This window comes from Canis lupus, chromosome 33, assembly GCF_003254725.2.
Source record: "Canis lupus dingo isolate Sandy chromosome 33, ASM325472v2, whole genome shotgun sequence".
Classification (NCBI taxonomy): domain Eukaryota; kingdom Metazoa; phylum Chordata; class Mammalia; order Carnivora; family Canidae; genus Canis; species Canis lupus.
Genome location: NC_064275.1, coordinates 15,616,212 through 15,638,380, shown reverse-complemented (window position 1 = coordinate 15,638,380; position 22,169 = coordinate 15,616,212). Strand labels below are relative to the sequence as shown.

Here is a 22,169-nt window from a genome sequence, read left to right as displayed (position 1 = left end):
TGTAATGTCAATAAGCCCATCAAGAAACATTTTTTAAAACTTTACAAGGTTTAAAGTGTTCTACTGAGTGTTTGGTAGTTACTCAGAAATGAGAACCAAAGGTCACAGCCTAGGGGGGAGAATCAGATACCCATGAAACGATGACCAGTACAACAACCAGTAGAGGATAAATTAGAACTGGATAGTAGAGACCAGAAATCTCATTGAGGATCAGATGGCGGAGCGTGCCTTTCAAAACAGTTGCCTGCACTGATAAAAAGTTTAGACTAAACTTTGGAAAAATGAACTGTAGACAGGTGGGGAGGAGGGTGAAAGCAGAGGAAGGAGAGAGTAATGCAGGTTGAAGAAACATGGCAGATATGGAATGATGGCTCTAGGATACACCCTTTGTCTGGTCAAAAATCCGGAGACAATTATAACCGGATCAGTAAAATAGTATTCAGGAAGCATCTTATTGTGCACACAGCAAAGTCACTGTGCGAACTGGGGGGTTATGACGCCCAGATGCCTGGGGTAACAGGAGGGCTTATTCGAGTGAAAACCTTCACTGTGCCTGGTTGTGACAGCGCGGGCTTCTCGGCAGCAGGGCATTGGGTACAATTACCTTACACCAGTTTAGGAGGGTGACTTAAGTTTGTTCTGATTATCAGAAATCCTCTAAGTGAAGTTTCACTTATATTCATGGAATATGCTAGATTTAATTTTGCTTAAGTGGCTTAAATGGTTTTGTCTGCTTGGAGGGTTTCAGGCCTACTCTCAGTTTTGTTTTGTTGTAACAGTCTCTAAGACACAGCGGCCCACAGGTAAAACCTGGAGCGATTTTTTGTTCTGTTTCCACGGGGCTGGCCCTCCCACAGACAACCAGAATTTCTCCCCTCGACCCCCCACTTGGGGATTGAGGGGAGCAGGGCTAGATGACTCGTCACAACCACAGATCTGACACCCTTAGGGGCTCACTGTGAAGAATAAAACCATTCCGTAGACAAGCAATTGAAGGAACATTAGTTTCTGACTGCAGCAGACAAATTTGCCCTAAATGAAGGCAGAGGTTTTCTCCTCTCAATTTATCACTTTTTGAAGCAGAGCCAGACCGGCTTGGGTGCTTTATGAACATAATGTGAGAAGGCAGGTAGTGCTGGGGCTGCGTGCCAGGAGGTGGGAGCTCTGGTCCCAACTGCCCCACTCAACCTGTGTGATCTCTAAGGTCATTTTAGGACTTCGGATTTCAGATTCTTTTTAATTTGGAAAAAAAAAAAAAAAGTTGGCTTAAATTGGTCCTTCCTCCCACTAAAATTCTACAAATCTAAAAATGGTCTAAAGACCATTATATTCCAATCTGTTTGAAAATAATAATTCAATCTAAATAAGAACAGTAGTACTATGTGGGATCCTTGAAATTCTTTGTCAATTTAACCCTGTTGATTTAATATGTAAAGTATTATTATCAAGCACAGACCCTGAGTGAATATTAATCTGCAAACTCTGGAGAGCAAGAAACAAAAGTGTTTTAAGATCTCTTTAAGTCCACCTAAAACTGCCTCCAAGCCTCTCCCTTGTTTATTCTTCTACCCTCTGAAAGAAAATTCTATTTTAGGGGCACCTGGGTGGCTCAGTGGTTGAGCATCTGCTTTCGGCTCAGGTCATGATCTCAGGGTCCAGTCCCGCATTGGGCTCCCGAGAGGGAGCCTGCGTCTCCCTTGGCCTATGTCTCTGCCTCTGTCTCTGGTTATTATCATGAATAAATAAATAAATAATTATTTTTAAATTTCATTTATTTATTTGAGAGAGAGAGAGAGAGAGAGGGAGATAGGGAGACGGAGAGAGAGAGGCTCCATGCAGGAAGCCCAATGTGGGACTCCATCCCAGGACTCCAGGATCACGCCCTGGGCCGAAGGTAGGCACTAAACCGCTGAGCCACCCAGGGCTCCCCAATAAATAAAATCTTTAAAAAAAAACCTATTTTAGGGGGATCCCTGGGTGGCTCAGTGGTTTAGCGCCTGCCTTCGGCCCAGGGCATGATCCTGGAGACCCGGGTTCAAGTCCTACATCAGGCTTCCTGCATGGAGCCTGCTTCTCCCTCTGCCTCTCTCTCTCTCTCTCTCTGTCTCTCATGAATAAATAATAAAAATCTCTTAAAGAAATCTATTTCAATCAGTGCTGAGGCCCTTCCTTTCAATAAGACAGCCCCCCAGTTGGGAAGATTACATAACTTTTGAAATATGGGTAGGGCCTTCAGACTCTACCAGCATTATAACGGCTGCTGCTATACCCATTACCTATGGCCTCTGAGCTACTCTTGAGGGCGCAGGCATCTCTGCAAAGGCTGGTGGCTCTGTCCTGGGTCCAGCCTTCCCACCACATGCCACGTGGTCTTTCCCCTCTGAGGTCTTTCCTTCTCTGCAGGGCTTTGCAACAAAACAGGTCACACGCGCCCACAAATGGCAGGGCCAATCGGCCTTTCTTTATTGGTGATTTCTGAGCATTCTCTCCCTTTTCACTCTCTATCCAGTCTCTTCACTATGTGTGGCCTTTACCGAACAAAGAAAATGAGGCTGTGATCTGATTTCTTGCCTATGAAATTATCTAAGGCAATGAACATGTAGGCCTGGCTACCTGCTTAAATGGGAGGAGAGGAAATTAAGGAACAACCGCACACACATTAATATTCCTAATAGACTGTCTCGCTTACACCTGCTGGCTTTAGAGGTAAAGGTAAGGGATTCAGTTAACATAAAGCAAGGATGAAAACTAGCACTGGCTCAAGCAAATCAGACCAGGCTAATGGGTGTTCTTTTGTTGTTTTAAAATTTGACTCTGGGTCAGGAAGATAATCCTCTCTAGTTCATGTGGCAAAAAAGAGAAGACAAAACAAAATGATAACTTCCAAGTTTAAATGAAAACAATCACACCAAGTTCTTAATTCAAAATCACAAGAATAAGTTAATAATCAAATAATCATAGTATGCTGTCTAGATTTGCCTCTTCTCTATCCAAGTACATTTCTCTCTCCAACCAACCAGTGCTCCCTGCCTGCTTCCACACTTGAGTTTTGGATTATTTTGCTCAGAAACAGTGTCCCGCCTGGTGGGAAAGGCATTAGGAAGGCTATTGCCTAGGTTTTGTCCCACCTATTGTCTTTTTGGTGCCAAGTGCCTGGCAGGACTATTCTCTGGCCTCCCTTTCCAGCTTCCCTGGCTCTGTGAGCTGTTGCTTCCTTCATTCTAGACTGCCCAGCGTACCCTTTAACTTTTGTGAGATTCGGTCTCAGGCCTGTCTGAAAGGTTTTGCCTTGGAATTCCAACTGTCTGAGCTCTGCCCCGGGGCTGCGGCTAACAGGACCGTCCTTCCCTCATTCCCTAACCCTGTCTCCTACTTACTACATACATGACACAAAATGGACATGTGTACCTACCCTGACAGAGCAACACTATCCCACCAACCCTGTGTTCACAGAGTTTCACAGAAAGGTTTGTAGGCAGCCCACACCAAATATTAATAAAAACATAGAAAGTACGGCTTGCAAAGTGGATGATTATTTAGACGATCCGATGACCCAGATTTTCTCCAAGAAATATTTTCCATTTGCCTGGGCACTTGTCAACACATATTGAAAAAACAGGGTCAACATCAAGCTTTGTTCTTCACAGAAAAGTAATTTGATGATTATCAAACTACTTTTGGATGATTACACATTTGATGTCTCTGGAACATTGAAAGCAATAGTCAAAAGAAAGCACCTAATATTTTGTTAACAGTATGTCACTTCAGTGGTAACGTGGCTGTGGATATACTGCTGCCACCTGCTAGGAGAGCTCCGGAAAGACAAAGAATTTCCTAAAGGGAGGGATTCCATTAAGTTACATCCTCTCATCAAGGTCACTTGTCTTATGTGCCACACAGTTGGTCACTTTGGGAAAAAAAAGGAAAAACAAAGACACAGCAATCAAAATACCTCATCTGCCTCCCATCCTTCATCCACAAATTACAAGGACCCTGATTAATAATAAATAAGTGCCTCATAATGTTGTAATGGGGATTATAGAAATGTCGAGTCAGGCATTTACCTGTTACCCTCTCAAGCCTCAGTTTCCTGCTCTCTATACATGATAAATAGGTGTATGGATAACAACTTACCTTGTAGAGTTGCTGTGACAGGGAAATTAGATCCGACCAAAATTTAAAACTTTCACTCCACTAAAGGAGAATTAGAAGACAAGTCACAGAATGGGAGAATGAATTTGTAAATTATATATTTGACGGGGATTTTATCAAGAGTATGTAAATAGATATAAAGTGCATAATGTTGTACTTGACATGAAGGGGGCATTTCCATTTTTAATTAGTTTTTCTTATCCCAGCTTCTTTCCTTGGGAAAGTATCTATATCAACTATCATAAGGCTCCTCACTTAGGAATCAGAAATAAAAGGTTTTAACTTAATACACAAAAGCTCAGATAGGAAAGTTGAATAAAAATACTACAGACATACTTTTCATGCTTTAGGTTTTTCATTGGCATACAGTATATTCTTTGTCATGTACCATTTTATGAATTTCATCAGAGTTATGTAGTTACTAATACAGTTATGATACAGGATCATTCCTTCATATTAAAATTTCCCTTGTGTTGCCTCTTTGTAAGCAATCTCTCACCCCAATCAACCTCCGCATCCACTGATGTACTCTCTGTTCAGGTGGTTTTGCCATTTTTGAACGTCTTATAAATGGAATCAGACAGAATCAGATTTTTATTTTTTTAAGATTTTATTTATTTGAGAGAGACAGAGAGATAGCGAGGGAGTACTGCAGGGGAGAGAGGGAGAAATAGGGTCCCCACTGAGCAGGGTGCCTGACTTAGGGCTCAATCTCAGGACCCTGGGATCATGACCTGAGCCAAAGGCAAACACTTAACTGACTGAGCCACCCAGGTGCTCCAGAATCAGACTTTTAGTTCTGACAACATTTACTAACCCCAAAGCAGTTGCGATTCATTCATGTTGTTGCGTGCATCAATAGCTGATTCCTTCTTATTACTTTATATAGCTTTACCACAATTTATTTTTCCATTCACCAGTTGAAGTATGTTTGGATTATTTCTAGTTTTTGTCTATTTTAATCAAAGCTGCTGTCAACGTTGACATACAGGTTTTTATGTGAACTTAAGTATTCATTTCCTTTGGGCAATAATCTTAGGAGTCAAATGGCTGGGTGATGTAAGTGCACAGTTAACTATAAGAGAAGCATCCATACTGTTTTCTAATGTGGTTGCACTATTTTGAATTTTGGTCAGCAATGTACAAGAGTTAAAGGTGTTCTAGATCTTTGACAGCACTTGGTATTGTCAGATTTCCCCTCTGCAACATTTTAGTAGGTATGCAGTGGTAACTCATTGCAGTACTAACTTACTCTCCCTAATTAATAGTAATGTTGTGCATCTTTTCATGTGCTAAGTTGTCATCTATTTATGTCCTTTGATGAAATGTTTATTCAAATATTTTGCCCATTTTTTGGAATTCTGTTGTTATTGTGTTGTTGAATTCTGAGAACTATTTACATGTCCAAGATAAAACCCCTGTCAGATATATAATTTACAAATACATTCTCCCATTCTGTGATTTTTCTTCTCATGTTCCTGGCAGTGTCTTTTGCAGAGCAGAAGTTTTTAATTTTGTTATAGTCCAATTTATCTTTTTTCTTTTATGGAACATGCTTTTGATCTAGTCTAGTGTTAGTCAGGGTTTCTACAGAGAAACAGAACTAATAGGATGTGTATATATAGACAGAAAGAGAGATTTACTTTAAGGAATTGGATCATTCCTTACGGAGATTGACAAATCCAAAATCTGCAGGTGGGCAGTCAAGCTAGAGCCCCGAGAAAGAGCAGTCCAAAGGCCACCAGCTGGGAGAATTTCACCTGGGTTGGAGGGGGTCAATTTTTTGTTCTAGTAAGATCTTCAACTGATTGGAGGAGGCCCACTCACATTACAGAGGGCCGTCTGCTTTACTCAAAGTCCTCCAATTTAACTGTTAATCTCATCCAAAAACATCATCACAGGGACATCTAGAATAATGTTTTGCCAAATGAAATAACATGAGGCATTTTTTATGTTTTCTTTTAAAAGTTTTATATTTTTAGTTTAAGAAAGAAGCTCAGTTTAAAACTTTTCATTTCAAAACACATATCTTTTTTTCTTAAGATTTTATTTATTTATTTGAAAGAGAGAGAAAAAGACAGCACAAGCAGGGGGAGCAAGCAGCAGAGGGAAAGGGAGAAGCAGGCTCCCTGCTGAGCAGGGAGCAGCTCAATCCCAGGACCCTCATGATCTGAGCTGAAGGCTGATACTTAACTGACTGAGTTACCCAGATGCCCCCCAGATATATTTTCAATAGCAACAAAATCTTTTTTTTTTTTAAAGATTTTATTTATTTATTCGTAGAGACACACAGGGAGAGAGAGAGACAGAGTCACAGGCAGAGGGAGAAGCAGGCTCCATGCAGAGAGCCTGACGTGGGACTCGATCCAGGGTCTCCAGGATCACGCCCTGGGCTGCAGGCGGCGCTAAACCGCTGCGCCACCGGGGCTGCCCGGCAACAAAATCTTAAACATACAAAATCGAACAAAATATATGCAAGATCCTCATGATAAAATAGATAAAATTGTATTGAGAAACATTAAGTAAGACCTAAGTAAATGGAGGAGACCTAAATAAATAAGTATTCATGAAAAATTAAGAGCAGACATGGTAAAAAACATGAATTTTCCACAAATTAATCTATGAAGTTCTTCAAAGCCTCAACAGGTTTTTATGTTTATTTGTTTGATTTTTTTTTAGGGAACTTAAGATGAGATGCTGATTCTATAATTACACTGAGTATAAAGAGAACAGAGTAGCTAACATTAATATGTGGAAACACCTTATAGAGAGCAAGACCTATGTAAGAGCTTTATTAAGATAGTCTAGCATCGGTTGAAGAATAAAAAAGTCAGCCAACAGAACAGAACAGAAATTGCAGATACGGAATTATTTAAATATGGATATGATAAAAACATGGAGGAAATGTAATGTGCAAAGAGCAGACTATTCAATATTTGATTCTGGAGCACACATATATACATGTACATATACACACTCATAAAATATATGTGATATATATCCTATTGGCTCTGTTTCTCTGGAGAACGCTAATAGAGAAATACATGTAATATAATTATAAAGGGATTGATAAGAAACAAAATCATGATTTCCTCTGGTAAGAATAAAAGAGAATATACTCAGGAAGTGATAGTGATACTCTACAGGTGTCAAATCCAACAATAATTTATTCTTAAGCCATGTGGTAGGTACATAGATATTTATCCTATTTTTCTTTCTTTTTTTTTATTACTTGTATATCTAAATATTTTGTTAAGTTTAAAATAATTTCAAAAAACAAAGCCAGAGTGCACTTAGAAGAAGTATGGAAAAAACTTTTGCATATCTAAGAAGAAAATTTCCCAAGTGAATTTTAAGAGAAATTTGGACTCATGATAGAGATCTAATAAAATCATTTTGTACCAATAATGTAATGGCTTAGATTATCAAATATTTCATGTTACCAGGATGAAGCAAGCTGACTCAGCAAAAGAATTTTGGTGTTTGTTCTGTCCCTATACTCACTCGGATAATGACACCATATCAATACACATTACATCTGCCTAAACTGCTAATGGCCAACAGTCTGTAATTCTGCTGATCATCTAATTATCAGGCTTCTATTATTTTGTTCAGCGATGCTAGTGTCACGGAGCAGTGCTTTGTTGGCGTGGCTAAAACTTAGGTTATCTCTAGCCTAAAAGTGAGTCAGAGCTACTGCTTTAAATTCAAATCAATTAAACATTCGAACTATTGATTCTATGATTGATGCGAACACCTTCCTCTATACTGGCCTGAAACATACGGAGTTCTCCAATCCATAGTAGTTGGTTTCGATTATATTTACTACGTGAAAAGGACTTGTAATGAAGAATGAAGTTGCTAGTTAACAGTGTTTCATATTTTTCAAATCCTTCCACTTTCTCTTTCACACTCTAGATAAAGTTGGTATGGAAATTAATACATGTGGCTTGGGACAGTGGCATCTTTTTTTACTTGGGACACCCACATCAAAATTGGATTAAATGGTACTCCCAGGGATAATAAATAAATAAATAACAATTTATAAACTTTTCCTTTATTTTCAATTGCTTATTCCCAAATGGAAGTATATGCTTTTCTGTTGAACGTTCTCAAACATTGATGAGTTGCTTATGGTGAATTTTATATTTGAGTTCTCATTTTGATGTTTTATTTATTTATTTATTTATTTATTTATTTATTTATGTTCAACTTAAAATATTAATAGCAGCATATACTTCTTGAACACTGAAGTATGCCTTGAAACACAATTTCTATGCCTATATTGAGGTTTGATTTTTCTTTAATTTTTTCTTTATTTTTTGGAGTAATTTCTACTCCCAATGTGGGGCTCACACTTACAATCTATCAGCTGAGCCAGCCAGGCACCCGTGAGCTTAATTTCTTTTAATCATCCTATTAGCACCAAAAGAAGGGTGCATGAGCTCAGAGCACATTGCAAAAATCAAATATTTCAAGGTAGTTTTAAGAGAGAACATGTGCGATCATACAAGGATGATACCAACATAGCAAACTTAGAAGTTAAAGTTTTGCTAGAGGAAAACATACTATACTTATTTGTAGTTGGTGGAATTGTTGATATAAAACTAAGAATTTTTATGTTCCAAATCACATCAGTAATTGACATAAATGCATTTTAATGCATATTTCAATAATGCAGCTGTGCTACCCTTACCTTTATGTGACCAAGTTAGGTTTCAAGATTTATCACTTGATGTCACATTTAAACTGGCGTTCTTCAGCTCACCAGGAGATTGCTGACTAAAGATGAATCCTGGCTGAAGTCATCCACATCATATTGTAAGAACTTTAATGAAGAGCCATTCTCAACATTAGTATTGTGAAAGTCAAAGTATAGATATTGCTTATGTGTGGAACTGGACCTGAAGCTCTATTTTCTACAATTAAAACCAGTGTCAAAAGAACAGGACCAACCATTACAACATATGTATGTTGTTGATTTTAAGTTGCAGTTTTCTTTTCCTTTATGATTTGATGAGTACATGCATTAAATTAGGTACACATAACTTTAAGGCATATCAATGAACTTTTCTCTAATGTGCATGGAATTAAGGTCCTAATACTATTTGGAAGCAATGACCAAGTTAGTGACTGTCACTGAATGTACATTATTTAATATTTATGATGCATAGCACTAAACCACATGATTTAAAAGTTAAATTCTGTGCCAAATGCAACAGTAATTTTTTCTGTTTTTGTTTATTCTGGACATTATCTTAACACTAGTCACTAGGTAGTATTCCAGCAATTCCATTCATGGAAAGAGCAGTATGAGTGTTAGCAAATAATGACTAGTCATTTTTCACTTCAGATTATTTAACCGTCTTTTCCTACAGGCAGAGCTCTTCGCAAAAACATATTTCAATAATACTTGCCTATATTTGCATAGTATTTATAGTTTGCAAAACATGTACTCTCACTTTCACATGTCTGTACCACTCCACTCCAGGAAGCCCTTCAGGCTCGAATCACACTCCCCCTAAACACAGCATAGCATTGCATTAATCTCTAACTTAATCTCCACACATTATTCAGTGAATTGATGAATGTTGTGTCTTGCCCCAAAAGCTGTAAGCTTCTTAAGGTTGGGTATCATGCTATATTATTAATCTTTGAGTCCCCAGGGCTTAATATTGTACCTGGAATATTTTAGATGTTTAATTAATATTTGATAAATGAATTAAATTGGAAAATCTATAAAACTCTCTGTGAATCTCATAATCTTATGTTTCTCAGCAGGGTTCTGGTTATACTAAACATTTTCAATGGTACTGGCTTTGTGGGTGTCACTACTTTAAATTTTCATTATTTAAAATAAATAATAAACATATTAAAATGAATTAAATTAAAAATTGCAAGGTCATTAATAAATTAACACTCATTATAGGACTACATGACTTCATATCAATAGATACTATGTGAAGTTAATATTTTTTGTTACTTAATTAAATAAACAACTGTTGAACACCAACATTGTATAGTATGTTATATACTAGAAACTATCAGCATGACAAAGACCTATACTGTGTACTTACTAGCAGTTTAAAATTCAATAGAGAAATGTAGGGTATGGCATGATTGGGAAAAAGAGTAAGAGGTCAAACTAAATATAATGGAAAGTCCCTGGATCCACAGAATAATCTAATTGAGTGGTGGGTGGAGGTGGCAAGAAGGAATGGTTTTACAGAGGAGGGCCTTGCAAATATTTTTGCATTAATATAATTTTACATTAGTATAAGATGTAAGATTTTATATTATGTATTATATAAAATAATACTAATTTGAACTGTGGCTTAACATAAAACATTATTTTGTTCTTTCAGTTCTCTATATTTGAATATATGCTCTTAAACTCACTGCTAATTTTCCTGATCCTCCTTTAGACTTCCAATATTTCAAGCTTGAGAAAAAGATATTCTAAAGCAGTAAAAGATGGAAGTGTAGTAAATCCAGTTGGTTGGCCTATCCAGGAAGGATCGGTATTATTTTCACTATGGTTTATATTTTTGTAAAAGTTACATTAAATGAGCAAGAAAACAATAGGTCTGGAATTTCAAGTAACCAAGTATCAAGTAACCAACCAATCGTGTTTGTAGGTGTTATAAACTGTTTTTCTTTCATTTTTCTTCTTTTTTTTCAGAGCATTTTTTTGTTTATAGGAGACCCAGGATGGGCAAAAGTGGTTTGAACTGTGAGAGATGTTTTAAAGCTTAGCATTACTTGGCAATTAACAAAAGTTAAAAGTGTGCTTCTATAAAGCTTTAAGCAGGGCCAGCCTCAGGGGCTTACAGCTCTTTTCAAAACATTTCAGAATCATGAAAATGCAATGGGAAGAAAAGTGTGGATTTTGCAGTCAGATAGACCTGGATCTGAATCCCCGTTCTGTTACTTAACTGACTTTGTAACCTTCAGTAAATTGCTTAATCTTTCCCAAACACAATTCTCTATCTCTATAGAAAAAAAGCATAGTGTCTAACCATGAGGTTACTGTACAGATAGAAGATAATATATGTGAAAACTACTTTTCACAGCTTCGGGCTCACACAGTATGTTCAGTAAGTATTAGGATTGCTCCCACCCAACTTGATTTAAAACCTGACATTTTGGGGCACCTGGGTGGCTCAGTGGTTTAGCCTCTGCCTTCCGCTCAGGGCATGATCTCGGGGATCATGGGATCGAATCCCACATCCCGCATGGAGCCTGCTACTCCCTCTGCCTATGTCTCTGTGTGTTTCATGAATAAGTAAGTGAAACCTTTAGAAAAATAAAAATAAAATCTTACATTTCATCTACTTAGAGATACAGATTTAACTTATGTTTTTTTCTTATGGTTTGATCCACTACATCCTCTTAAGAAATCATTAAGTGATATCAATTGCTTACATATTTGAAGAAACATGTTTATCGGTCTTTCTCCAAAAAAGACCCTTCTGAGGAGAGTGTAGGGGAAAGCAGTATGTCAGAGAGCCTGGCTCCCTGTGATCAGACACAGACTTGGGCGCCAATAGGACTGGTGGGGCACCCACAGCAGATATAAGAAGAGCTGAGTCATGGAAGAGAAACTTGAGAACAAGGAAGATGAATTTTACCTATTCATAATTTTTTCTAGAGATAATGCTGATGAAAAGTCACTGACTTTTGGAAGTGAATCCTTCATTTGACCATTATGCAGCAGCAACTAGAGTGTAGAATAGGCCAGGAAGATTAATTTTTCCAAATCCTCCAAGTGAAAGAAAGTGCTGAGTACTTAGTAGATTCTCAATGAAACTAACCAAGTAATTATTATTCAAATTGCCATCAGCCAGAGAATATAAATGTGTGCTTTCATTTCTCCCCCTGAGAATTTATGATTTCTTGTAGTAGCCAAGTATTATTCTAGTCAATTTTTTGGTGTTTTTTTTTTTTTTCTTTAACTGAGGAATATAGAACGAATTTACTTGCCCAGAATGAGGAAGGAAGTTGATAATGAAGGAACAATGAAAATCTAGGTCTTTATACTGCACTTCACCTTATGGCCCTTGAAAATAACCTTTAAAATTAAAGCTCAAACAGTGAATTTTTTCAAGTGGTTTTACTGAAAGACACTATGACTTAAAATAATCTCCAAGTCCATTTAAGACATATCTTGAGTCTTCTGATTCAACTCCTTAAATTATAAAAATGCTTCTTTAAAACCACATTAAATATAATAATCATCTTTGACTGCTCTTGAAGTAAAATTCTATTGCTCAGATTATCATCTAGTGGTTTCAAAATAAAAGTATAACATTTGAAACCATAAAAGTTATTAGGAATTATTTATTCTAGCACCTTTATTTCATAGACAAGGAAACTGAGACCCGTAGACAGTAACTGACTAGGTCAAGGACATACAACTGGCATGTTTACAGCCAAGATGTGACTCTCAGTTTTCTTCAAAATACCTCAGCTTTCTTAACCTTCAGCTGTTTTGTGGGCTGGAGAAAATTAAACTGCTAATATTATTCATTAGTACTCTAGATGACAGATTTAGAAATCAGGAGAAATATCAGGATTTTACTCTCTGTTGTGCTAAAAACCACTTAAATTTAGGCATCTATGCATATGTGTGTTACGTACATAAATATTTTACATGCATATACACATACATAGGGTTATAGTGGAATAAAGAGTTCTCTCTTGGTAGCTGGGTGCATCGATCAGGGTATTTAAGCTCATTAATCAGTTTCCTTATTGATTAAAAGGAAATATGATTCTCACTCTTGCTTTCTAATGAGGGTCACAATAGATCTTATATGAGTAAATGTATGTATGAATATGTATGACTGTTTTTTGTGATAATGAAGAAAATAAAGTGAAGCATTATTAAGAAGGTTATTTAAAATGGAGCCAGGAGGACTTTGAGGAAGTGGGGTTCATGAACATCTTCTGTCTCAAATTCTTGGAATTTTTGCTGAACTCAGTTAAAAGCCAAGGCATCTGCTATATGTTAAAATAGACATGAATGGACTTTCTACCTAATGCTAGCCCTAGCAACCCATCACATAGAGATCAGTGTAACCACAGCTATACTGGCACCAATCACATTTCGTTCAAATCATTTTATGTAAATTCTCTCCTTCCTTATTAAAAACTCTAACCTCTGGAAAGTGTCTCTCCAGAGCACACTTCCAATTTCTCCTGAATTGCAATCCCTAAGATCCAAAATAAGTGCATGTATTTTATTTTGCTGCTTGTAATTTTGTCTTTCACTGGTTGCCATATGTAAATTTTAAACTGTTAAACAAATGAAAGGATTGCTAGGTCCTTACACCTGGTGAGTCCTAGAATAGTGAGAGGATTGAGAAATTCTTGCATTTCTAAGGATATGAGACCTTCTTTAGGCTATTTTCTTCAGCTCGCTGGAAGAATAGGTTGCCTATTTATTATTCAAAGTAACACTAAGCAACCACAATAAAAATGCCTTCAGAGATCTTAAGGTCTTAGCCCAAAAGTTTACTCCTCCTTACAAAATGTGTTGGCAGTCGTTGGGGGCATTTTCACTTAGAAAATAGGATTCACCTGGTCATAAGACAGCCATCTCAACATATGACCTCCAAGTCATAGGTCTTAACTGGTTCTTAACTGTCTTAGTCCAGGAGTAATACTCATAATTCTTATGCATAATCCATTGGCCTCCACATTACTGCAAGAAGAATTAGAAAATGTTGGAGAGCACCTGGAGAATTTGGTGAGCAGCACCTGTCTCTAACACATCTGTGGATCATATCAGAATATGCCTCTTCACTAACTTTTGATGTCAAAATCTCATGAGATATAGCCATATATTCAAGGTCCTACAAAAAAAGGATGAATAAATAGAACCTCAAAACAATCATAAAAGAAAAATATTCATAATATTAGATTCTATGTCTCTAGCCATAAAGAATAGTATGCTTATTTAATTTATAATTAATCACTTATTAATATAATGTATGTATTGTATACATAAAATATAATACATAACAGTTATAATATATAATACATCATATATATGAAATTTTATCATAGAATCATAGGATGTAATGTATAAAATGTATACTCCCTTGCTTAAAACCCTCTCCAGGCTTTCCACTAAATCTAGAAAAGACTTTACACCAAAACTAGACAGGACATTTTATAGTCTACCTCTGTTTTCTGACCTTACCTCATGCTACAATCCCTGGAACTCATACTTGAACAACTTTAGACTTAATTCTATTCCTTAAATATAATACGTTTATTTCTGTTTCAGGGACAACATGCATCTTAATCATTTCTCCCTGAATGCCCTTTTCGAGATCTTTCTTTCTTCCATTTTCTCTTTCTTCTTTCTTTCTTTTCTTTCTTTCTTTCTTTTCTTTCTTTCTTTCTTTCTTTCTTTCTTTCTTTCTCTCTCTCTCTCTTCTTTCTTCTTTTTCTTTGACTCTTTTTTGTTCATTAAATCTCAGTCTAAACACCTACATCCTAACTTCCTTTCTGAAGTTCCCACTACAGCTTGTATCATGTTACTTTGTTTTATAATCAATACAATTTGTTCAAATTAATAGATTTTCTGTCTCATGATATGATTACTTGTTTAAAGCTACCCAATTTATTGTCAGCTTCATTAGGATAGGGACTGAACCTTATGAATCTTTTCATTTTTTCCATAATATCTAACACATAATAAAGAGTCAAGAAATACTTTCACTGATTTAGGCGCTCTAACCTCATAATAAAAAAAGATAAGGGAAAATGCACCAAATTATGTGAAGTAAAGAAAAGGGACTTGAAAATCTTAAATGAAGCAGCATTACCCCTACCTGTTGGCCAATTTTCCTGTTCTCCTTTTCAAATATCTGGATAAAATGTAATGGTCAGTTAATATAGTCTAAACTTACAGAGTCAAACTCACTCTCGGCTAGAAGAATTTAAGATGTGTCTAAATCTAACAATATAAAAGTTAGAAACTGCTAAAGGACCTCAACTCATCTGAGAAAAAAAATCCCTCAGAGTTCAATTGAATAAAGAGGGTTGAATTGGTACTGTGTAGACAGCTAATTTGAATCAGTATTAATTATGGGGCTATTTAGATCATTTAAGCTAATACTTTCCAGTTAGAATGGTATTCAATGAAAAGGGAGAAAGTAAGAATTAATATAACAAAGCCAGGGATCCCTGGGTGGTGCAGCGGTTTAGCGCCTGCCTTTGGCCCAGGGCGCGATCCTGGAGACCCGGGATCGAATTCCGCGTCAGGCTCCTGGTGCATGGAGCCTGCTTCTCCCTCTGCCTATGTCTCTGCCTCTCTCTCTCTCTCTGTGACTATCATAAATAAATTAAAAAAAACAAACAAACAAAAAAAAACAAAAAACAAAAAACAAAGCCAAACAAGTCACTGGTGATACCAAGTAAGAGAGTCTTAGATGTGTGTCTTTCAAGAAAGAAGCATTACCTGTGGGTTCCCAGAAAATATCTAGTGCATGTGAGCATTTGTGTAAAGAAATTATCCTAAAATGGAGTTTTTGTAGAAACCATGTCTTGGCAGAGAGAAGACAAAGAATAATCAAAATAGAAAGATGTAGAGTATAAAACTTCAAAAAATAATCAGATGATTGGTACTTGTGGATTATTAGCTTATTAATTAAATCAATATACAGTTGATCCTTAAATAACATGGGTTTGAACTGTGCAAGTCCACTTATATGTGGTTTATTTCCCAATACATGTTATAAAACTGTAAATGTATTTTCTCTTCCTTATGATTTTAACATTTTCTCTTCTCCAGCTTACTTTATTGTAAGAATACAATATACAATACATATACAAAATATGTGTTAATTGACTATATTCTTAGTAAGGCTCTGGTCAACAGCAGGCTGTTATCAGTAGTTATGTTTTGGGGGAATCAAAAGTTACAAGTGGATTTGCAACTGTGTGGGGGAAGGGGGTCATTGCTCATAAACCCCAGGTTGTTCAAGGATCTCTGCTGTAGATCAATGCATTGAAAATCTTCAAAAGCCCACTGAGATTGGCAGAAGTTTTCTTAATCCATCTTCATGTAAACTACTGTATATAATCTCATGTCCGTAAACTTCATTCCATGTCAAAGAGCATAGTCAATCCTAACAGATGTATGTAGTGTCAATGTATTAATAACTAATGACTTGGGTTGTATTTTACCAAGAATTGATCCTAAGCCTATTTAATTAAGAATTACATATGTAAATGATATATGGTTGCAAAAGAAAAAACAGTATAGGTTTCCATGAGAATTCCTTGAATTCTTAGGATACTTTAAGGAAGGTCAACTTACAAAAGCAGCACTGTCAAGTCAGGTATAGGAAAACAACTATAAAAGATTGGGTGAAAATGAATTAAAAGTTAGATTCTGAGCTCAGATTGCAAAAATAAAAAAGGCAGAATTCTAGTTAGCAAATATAAATGCAAACATATGGGCCTTAGTCAAAAGACTGTAATTACATATTTCTTTTACAAAAATACAAAATATATAGGACATAAATAAATAAATCATTAAAACTTTTTTTCCTTAAGTAATTTTTTAAATAGTCAGTACCCTAGCTTTAAATAAGGGATATTCAACTCTATTATCCATTTATCTATTATTCCATTTAATTGACTGGAAAAATGGAGCTTCAGAGGAGCTGAGTGGCTTGGACAACTGTTAATAACCAAAGCACAATTCTTTTGACGTCCTGTCTGGTGTTCTATCATTTTCCACTGTATTCCCCAATCTATCTGTTATTGACCTTATATTTTAGAACCTTACTTTAATTCTAAGAACTACTTTATAATGTAATTTCTAAAAGTTATAAGCTAATGCTTAATGTGGGGGGCGGGGTATAAAGATGTATTTCACATATCCCTTCAGGAAAATCTGCTGTGGGGTGATTACTTTGGCAGCCATGCTTTCAAATCCACTTCAGTATTAACACTAAGGCATTCACCAAGACTCCTTTTGCCCAAGGCTGCTTCCAGACAATGACTGAGCACAGGATGGCCAAAGGTGGGGGTAGGGGTGGGGGTGAGGAGGTGGGAGGGTGGGGGGGTTACTAAAGCCAAACCCTTGCTGTGGAACTCCTCTAATGGGTAACTTTTGTCTCTAATGGGAAACCTATGGACTCCCCATTGGCGTGGCAAGAACATTCCTAAATCTAGGCTGCAATCTGAGGCTCCTTTTTTTGCCCATTTCTTAATTGGATTATTTGTTTTTTGGATGTTGAACTTGATAAGTTCTTAAGTTCTTTATAGATCTTGGATATTAACCCTTTATTAGATATGACATTTGCAAATATTTTCTCCCATTCCATAGGCTGCTTTTAGTTTTGTTCATTGTTTCCTTTGCTGTGCAGTTTTTATCGTGATGAAGTCCCAATAGTTCATTTTTACTTTTGTTCCCCTTGCCTCCAGAAACATGTCTAGTAAGAAGTTGCTGTGACTGTCAAAGAGGTTTCTGTTTTGTTCTTTTCTAGGATTTTGATGGTTTCCTGTCTCACATTTAGGTCTTTCATCTATTTTGAATTTATTTGTTTTTATGGTGTAAGAAAGTGGTCCAGTTTCATTCTTTTGCATGTGGCTGTCCAGTTCTCCCAACACCATTTGTTGAAGACACTGTCTTTTTTTCATTGGATATTCTTTCTTCCTTTGTCAAAGATTAGTTGACATATAGTTGTAGGTCCATTTCTGGGTTTTCTATTCTGTTCCACTGATCTATTTTTTTGTGCCAGTTCCATACTATCTTGATGACTACAGCTTTGTAATATAACTGAAGTCTGAAATTGTGATCCCTCCAGCTTTGATTTGTTTTTCAAGACTGTTTGTCTATTCAGGGTCTTTTGTGGTCCATACACATTTTAGGATTATTCTAACTGTGAAAAATGCTGGTGATATTTTGATTGAGATTGCAGTTAATGTGTAGATTGCTTTGGGTAATATAGACATTTTAACGATATTTGTTCTTCTAATCCATGAGCATGGAAGGTTTTTCCATTTCTTTGTGTTCTCTTCAATTTCCTTCATAAGTGTTCTATAGTTTTCAGAGTACAGATCTTTTACCTCTTTGGTTAGGTTTATTCCTAGTTTTCTCATGGTTTTTGGTGCAATTATAAATGGGATCAATTCCTTGATTTCCCTTTCTGCTGCTTCATTATGGGTGTATAGAAATGCAACAGAGTTCTATAGATTGAATTGTATCCTGTGACCTTGCTGAACTTGTTTTCAAACAATTTCTAGCAATTTTTTTGGTGGAGTCTTTTGGGTTTTCCACATAGAGTATCATGTAAATGATACTCTATGTAAAAGTCTACTTTATATAAGTAGTCTACTGTATGTAAAAGTTGTCTACTCTATGTAAAAGTTTGATTTCTACTTGCTGATTTGGATGTCTTTTATCTCTTCTTGTGGTCTGATTACTGAGGCTAGGACTTCCAGTACTATGTTAAACATCAAAGGTGAGATTGCACATCCCTGTTTTTTTCCTGAGAGGAAAAACTCTCAGCTTTCCCCCATTGAGGATATTAGTTCTCAATATCTTTCATATATGGCCTTACGATGTTGAGGTATGTTCCCTCTCTCCCTACTTTGTTGAGGGTTTTTATCAAGAATGGATGCTGTATTTTGTCAAATGCTTTTTCTACATCTGTTGAGAGCATGCTATGGTTCTCAACCTTTCTTTTATTAATGTAGTGTATCACATTGATTGATTTGCAAATATTGAACCACGCTTGCAGCCCAGGAATAAATCCCACTTGATTGTGCTGAATAATTCTTTTCATGCAGTGTTGGATTTGATTTGCTAGTATTTTGTTGAGAATTTTTGCATCCATGTTCATCAGGGAGATTGGCCTGTAATTCTCCTTTTTGGTGCTGTCTTTGGTTTGGAATCCAGGTAACGCTGGCTTCGTAGAATGACTTTGGAAGTTTTCTTTTTGTTTCTATTTTTGAGAGCAGTTTGAGAAGAATAGGTATTAACTCTTCCTTAAATGCCTGGCAGTATTCCGTTGGGAAGTCATCTGGCCCAAGAGTTTTGTTTCTTTGGAGATTTTTGAATGCCGATTCACTTTCTTTGCTGGTTATAAGTCTATCCAAATTTTCAAATTTTTTATTTCTTCCTGCTTCAGCTTTGGTAGTTTGTGTGTTTCTAGGAATTTATCCAATTCTTCCAAATTGCCCAATTTGTTGACATATAATTTTTCATAACATTCTCTTATATTTGTATTTCTGTGGTGGTGGTTGTGATCTCTTTCATTCATGATTTTGTTTATTTGGGTCTTTTTTCCTTTTGATATGTCTGGTTCGAGGTTTATCGATTGTATTAGTTCTTTCAAAAACACCAGTTTTTAGGTCCATTGATTTGTTCTACTGTTTTTTGTTTCCGTATCATTTATTTCTGTTCTAATCTTTATTTCTCTTCTGCTTTAGGCTTTAGGTTTTATTTCCTGTTCCTTTTCTAGCTCCTACAGATGTAAGTTAGGTTGTGTATTTGAGACTTTACTTGCTTCTTGAGATAGGCCTATTTTGTTATATACTTCCATCTCATGACCACCTTCACTACATCCCAAGTATGGACTGTTCTGTTTTCATCTTTATTTGCTTCCATTTTTAAATTTCTTCTTTAATTTCCTGGTTAACACATTCATTTTTTAGGAAGATGTTCTTTGACCTCCACATACACATGGTCTTTCCAAATTTTTTCTTGTGGTTGACTTCAAGTTTCATAGTGTTGTAGCCTGAAAATATGCATGGTACGATCTCAATCTTTTTGTACTGGTTGAGGCCTGCTTTGTGATCCTGTATGTGATCTATTCTGGAGAATGTTCCATGTGCACTCAAAAAGAATGTGTATCTGCTGATTTTAGATGAAATGTTCTGAATATATCTGTTAAGTCCATTTGGTCCAGTGTGTCATTCAAAGCTGTTGTTTCCTTGTCGATTCTGCTTAGATTATCTGTTCATTGCTATAAGGGGGTGTTAAAGTTTTCTATTATTATTGTATTATTATCAATGAGTTATTTTATATTTGTTATTAATTGTTTTATATATTTGGGTGCTCCCAATCTTTTGGCATAAGTATTTGCAATTGTTAGATCTTCTTGTTGGATAGACCTCTTTATTATGATATAGTGCCCCTCTTCGTCTCTTGTTATATAGTCTTTGGTTTAAAATCTAGTTTGTCTGAATAAGTATGGGTACTCTGATTTTCTTTTCACATTCATTAGCATGATAATTGGTTCTCCATCCCCTCACTTTCAATCTGGAAGTGTCTTTAGGTCTAAAATGAGTCTCTTACAGGCAGCATATAGATAGGTCTTGTTTTGTTTTTTTTTTTTTCTTTTTTTTTTAATCCATTCTGATACTCTAGGTCTTTTGATTGGAACGTTTAGCCCATTTACATTCAGAGTGATTATTGACGGATATGAATTTAGTGCCATTATATTACCTGTAAACTTGCTGTTTCTGGAGATTTTCTCTGTTCCTTTTTAGTCTTTGTTTCTTTTGGTCTTTTTCTCCCACTCAAAGAATCTCCTTTAATATTTCTTGCAGGTCTGGTTTCATGGTCACAAATCCCTTTAGTTTTTGTTTGTCTGGAAAACTCTTTATTTCTCCTTCTAGTATGAGTAACAGCCTTGCTAGATGAAGTATACTTGGCTGCATATTTTCCCATTTGGCATGTTGAATATATCATGCCACTTTCTTCTGGCCTGCCAGATTTCTGTGGATAGATCTGCTGCTGACCTGATTTGTCTTCCCTTGTAGGTTAGGGGTTTCTTTTTCCTTGCTTTCTTTCCTTAACTCTGTATTTTGCAAATTTTACTACAACATATCCTGGTGTTGCTGACTTGTTTTTTTATTTTGTGGGAGTTCTCTGTACTTCCTGGATTTGGATGTTTCTTTCCCCAGATCAGGGAATTCTGTGGCTATAATTTGCTTAAATAAACCTTCTACCCCCTCCCCCTCTTCTTCTGGGACTCCTGATAGAAATGTTATGCTCTATGGAGCCACTGAGTTCCTAAGGTATACATTTATAATCCAGTATTTTTCTTTCCATATTTTCAGCTTCATTATTTACCATAATTTTATCTTCTATATCACTTATTTGTTCTTCCATCCTTGTGGTCATTACATCCAATCAATTTTGCATCTCAGAGCATTTTAAATTTTTGCCTGACTAGTTTTTAGGTCTTTTATTTCTATGATAAGGGTCTCTCAGGTTTCTTCTGCTTTTCTCAAGCCCAGCTATTATCTTTGATAGTTGTTTTAAATTCTAGTTCAGACATATTACTTATCTCTATTTTGATTAGCTCCCTGGCCATGATCTCTTCTTGTTCATTCTTTTGGTATGAATTCCTCCATTTGGCATTTTGTCTAGATCTCTGTTAGGAAAGCCTGTGTTTGGTCCTATTTCCACCAGAGCTAAAACTTTTCAGCACTCTATGATCAGTAGACCGGTGCATGTGGTGAAGGGGGGTTGTTTGTGCTGGTCTTTTTGGGGAGGAGCCTGCTGTTGCTTTGGCCCTCAGTCATACTTGTCCTATTAGAAAAACACATCTTCACAGACTAGGGTGCATAAGGCTTGGTGTAAGAGGCTCAAGCCTCCACTCTGTGTGCTGGGCTGCTTGCTGAAGTCTGTCCATACTGATGAGAGGGGTGAAAAATGGTGTTGACCAGCTCTCTTCCCCAGAGAAGGGAGTTTGTGCCCTCTGCTATTCAGGAAGCCCTCACAAAAGGGCAAACAATTTCCCCTCCTGTGTCCCAAGCTTTCATCAGATCCCTGCCTTCACCCTGTCTGTGTCCACACCACCTGCCCTCTCAGAGGAAGTGCAGAGCTCCTGTGTTTAAGCTCAGGTGCACTAGCTGGGTTCAAAACTCCAAATTTCAGGGACCCGGTGTAACACAGAGCTGCACTGATCCTCTGGGGAAGGGTCTCACTGTGGCTGGTACAGGTTTATCCCAGAAAAGCAGTTGCATGACCAGGCAGG

General features: G+C 36.6%; 1 long non-coding RNA gene across 13 annotated transcripts in view; it reads right to left on the bottom strand.

The window, feature by feature from the left end:
* The window catches only part of LOC112678721 (uncharacterized), a 290,591-nt gene that overhangs the window by 95,197 nt on the left and 173,225 nt on the right, over positions 1 to 22,169 (bottom strand). The window contains exon 3 of one of the 13 annotated variants that reach the window (XR_007408012.1): positions 13,892 to 14,009. The exons of 8 other annotated variants lie outside the window; for them this stretch is intronic. This is a non-coding gene — a long non-coding RNA (uncharacterized LOC112678721). Of the gene's footprint in view, positions 1 to 13,498; positions 14,010 to 16,485; positions 16,523 to 22,169 lie in introns of those variants that run through there. 4 more of the 13 variants (XR_003147808.3, XR_007408011.1, XR_003147796.3 and 1 more) reach the window with 4 other exon arrangements.